The 4,217-nt window shown below is 33.1% G+C and overlaps 1 protein-coding gene across 1 annotated transcript in view; it reads right to left on the reverse strand.

Moving 5' to 3' along the window:
• The window catches only part of LOC118739738, a 39,518-nt gene that overhangs the window by 2,539 nt on the left and 32,762 nt on the right, over nt 1-4,217 (reverse strand). The gene's annotated exons all lie outside the window — the stretch shown is intronic.

A 4,217-nucleotide genomic window follows, 5' to 3' on the forward strand; every position in this document is an offset into this window, starting at 1 on the left:
GCGACGGAAAAGTGACAATGGAACTACCTTGTTTTTTGTATCATGGTTAAATCTGTTAATTAATGATTCCTCTCAGAGCTAAAAACTATGAAATAAAAACTCAAGGCATATTCAACAAGGTAGAAGTGAGCTCTCTCATACCTGACTGTAATGTCAAAAAACGTAAACAAAGAAATTAACCCTTTGTTAGCATGTACCATATTTGATAAAATTCAATATCTATGAAATTAAAGTTTTTGTAAATATGAAAATATTTAAAATCACATCAAATCGGCTTCATTTTAGTTTTTGTATTTTCGTTTAATGTAAATGTGGAAATGCATATCTACTTACTCAAACCTCCACATTTATTTATAAAACCGTTTTGGCAATTTTCTTGTTTTTATTAGCCCAATGTTTTTGATCATTTATTTTTTTAATCAAATACTTAATTCTAGAGTATATTCGACATGAAAAAAAAAAGTTTTGATTCTTTCTTCTAAATTCACATCGGAACTTAACTTCAATAGTTCAGCTATTAAATTTTTGCAATGCGAAATTTCTTTTCCATTAAATTTATTAAAAATTACTTCCAGTTTCTTTATGTCCACAAGTATTTCTGGTTTAGGTTTTATCATACCACCATTTGACATTTGGTCTATCCATGTAATGCTTAATTTCCGTATGATAAATCCAGCTATGTATGAAAAATAAAACCACGACTCTTTTCACATGGCATTATGAAAAAAGGAAAAGGGATGTTAAGAACCAGAACGTCGAATTTATAACAGTAAGGGCCGTTTGCACCATGTCTAGTTAATTCTAACTCCCAGTTAGACATCTTTATCGACGTTATCGACACCCATCATATAACATGTGATCGATAAAGCAGTTAACGTGCTTAACTGAAGGATGTACCTCCAGTTAGCGTTAACTAGACATGGTGCAAACGACCCTAAATGGCGATCTAAAGCGGTAAATTTAGTGGAACGAAATTGTATCATGGTGTTCGCGGAGCATTTGCTTGTATGTATATGTTAATGTACTCGTGTATCCGGTCGTGCTTGTTTATGGCAGACTTACTCAGTTTGAATCTGTGCATCAACAGCTAACTTCGTCCCCACAGACACCTCAGGAACGGCTGACACTTCAGATAACTCAAGCATTGGGGAATTGTATGGTAGAGGTACTGCACCTGGGAACAAACGCGTCCGCTTGGAAATACTCGACTGTGATGGGCAACAAATAAAGTCGCTGCCACTAAAATGGTGTTCGCACACACGCGAAGAGTCTCCTAATGGAACACCGCAGCTACTTGCCCACCGCTGTCGCTTCACTTGACAATTAGGAGGTTTAAAATAACGCACAAGTTTGTTGTCCTGGCTCTTGCCACACAGAGCGCACCGCACGTAATTCCTTTTCATTTTATTTTTGTATGTATGTATTTAAAATCCGTCGCACAGCTCAAAATTGAAAATTGAAATTAAAAAATTAAAATTTTGAATTGTATAGGGTTAAGAGTTGACATTACAGTCGCAGTTCGAAAGAGAGAAATGTCGAAATCACTTCTACCTTGTTATGCCTTGTAAAAAATTAAAGTATGGCCCCAGTTGCGGCCCTTCATTTTTGTGGCATCACTCACTTTTTTCGTCCAGTTTGAAAAAAGATGTAAAAATAAGTATTTATATCATTTTGCGCGCATCGGCTCAACAGACGCCATGGCTGAGTGAGCAGAGTACTGGCGTGCCATTCGAAAGATCCGAGTTCGAGTCCTAGGGCAGGAAAATTTTATTTTTCCTTTTTTATTTATTTATTTATTTTTTCTTATTTAATTTTATAAACTGTCTGTATTGAATTTGTTAGCTTTTTTGATCTAATTTTCTTTTGGTGTATAGATTTTAGTGCTTTAAAAAGAAAACAATTTTTTTTTTAGTTTAATTAAATAGTTTGCTAAAAGACAAACAATACCAATAACAGGCCAATCCTGGCATCTGCCTTTCAACTCACCTCAGTCTTTCGAGAGACAAAAGTCTTTATATTTCGGCAACTATCTTCAAAGCCCTTTTCTGTATTTCGAATAACTAATTGACAGATGTGCTAATAGTAGGTGCAATCCCGTATTCCTCGGACTCGGACTAGTAAAACTGTCAAAAAAAAAATTCGCTCAGAGCGAGAGAGTAACATTGAAAAGTACGGGATCGCATTCTAGTAAAAAGTGGTAACTTCTGTCAACTTCAACATAACCTCCAAATTTTGGTTGTAAATTTTTGCTTATTTTGTATGTAAACACACTCAGCTCACACATGCAAATAACCAAAAATAGTTTCAAATTCATTAGAGTCCACTTAAACAAGTAATTAAATACTTTTCAACATTAATTAGCAGAAAGCACTTTTCTTTTGTTTACAATTTGGTTGCCAAACACACTACAGCTGATCGTTTGACACATTTACCAGAATTTACCAGCAAAAAATTCTCGGACTAAAACTGGTAACTTCTGACAGAGAGAACCGTATTCTCTCTCTGTTTTGTCCTCTCAGTAGTCAGAGAACCGAATACGGGATCGATTTCCAGTAAAATCTGACTGATTCTGACTATTTCTGCCTAGTCCGGACTCGTACGGGATCGCAACTAGTGTTATTATATTTATCGCTTAAGGTGTTCTTACACGATATGTTTTTGCATGTGTACATGCCGCTTTTTACATATGGAAATACCAACATATCGTGTAAAGGCAAATTAGATTTGTTTCTGTACAAAGCATATGCACGTACATACGAAATAGAAATGTTTCTATTTTCATCTGCCACACAGATAGAATCATCTAAGGATACTTTATTTCGTTTTCAAAGATCGTATTTTTAAAAAGTTAAATAAAGACTGAATTTGACAGACATACGCAATTACATATGTATTGAAAAAGTCACATTTACAGATGCAAATACATATCGTGTAAGAACACCTTTAGCAATAAGTTTTCCAAAAACTAAACGAAATGAAAAACAGGAAAAACTAAAAATTTTAGAAACTGAAAGTGAAAGAAAAAAGATGAATCCAAAAAGTTTCCAAACGTTAAATAAAATAAAAAATATGAATTTTTGAAGCAATAAAACTTAAAAAAAAAAATTGTATTAAAAAAAAATCGTTGCCGAGGATTGAACTCGGATCTCTTGAATGGTACGAAAGTGCTCTGCTCACTAGGCCATTGCCACTGATACAGCAACGTTATCGGAATTTAAATTTATTGAAAACAAACAAAAAATTTCAAAATCATTCGTTAAAAAGTTAAGTAAAGGTTTTTGTTTACTTAACTTTAATGTTCATTAAATGCCGTTAACAAATCATTAACTGACTCTGAGAGGGAATTTTTTCAAATCGTTACTGAGGGACACCTTAAGTAATCATTAAACGACTCTGAGTGCGGCTGTAAATGAATGAAAGTTTGCTGCAGACTGTTAAAAAAAATATATTTATTTAATTAAAAAAAAATCGCTGAAGATACAAGCAATTCGAAATGAAATAAAAATGGTTCGTTTTTCCACATTTATATTTAACATATCACTAGCTTAGAGTAAAAAGTTGCAAAGTCCACTTTTACAAACTTTACACGAGAGAAAAACACTTCTTATAGCCCTTTTTTCAACTAAATCGCTTCTTTTTTTTTAGTTATATTTTTTTTAGTAAATGTACGTAAACAAATGTATAAGCATTAGACCGTTCGTTAAAAAAGAAGAAAAAAGAAGATAAGCTGTGCAAAATTATATTCGAATATGATAACTCTAAGTACTTGCGCGTTGCATTTGAAAATTTAGAAAACCATATGCATTCAGGAAAATAGTTTTAACAAAATAGCTGAAAATCGTGAATTTCATAGTCATTTGCTATGTAAAATAACTCAAAGACTCTGAATATGAGGTCAAAAATAAAAAAAGTAGCAGAGGTTTTAAGAATTTGCGAAATTATCGTTTTTTTCAAATTGAGAAAACAGCATTTTTAAATTTTTCCAAAAATATCCGGTTCTGATTATCACACCGCAAAAAGCTCTCCACCAGATTAAAGGTCGTCGAAATCTCTATGAACTTGCACAAGGATGGGCAAACGCGGCTCTTTGAGCCAAATGCGGCCCTTTGCTTAGCACTTTTTACTTTGTCTCTGCATAGAAATTTAAGCTCTTTTTAATTTTTAAAATACACATTCTTTGCTGGACATTCTTTTCCATTGTGTTGTTTTTTTATTTT

Source organism: Rhagoletis pomonella, unplaced genomic scaffold (genome assembly GCF_013731165.1).
Source record: "Rhagoletis pomonella isolate Grant_MI unplaced genomic scaffold, Rhpom_1.0 Rhpom_scaffold_00005, whole genome shotgun sequence".
NCBI classification, from domain to species: domain Eukaryota; kingdom Metazoa; phylum Arthropoda; class Insecta; order Diptera; family Tephritidae; genus Rhagoletis; species Rhagoletis pomonella.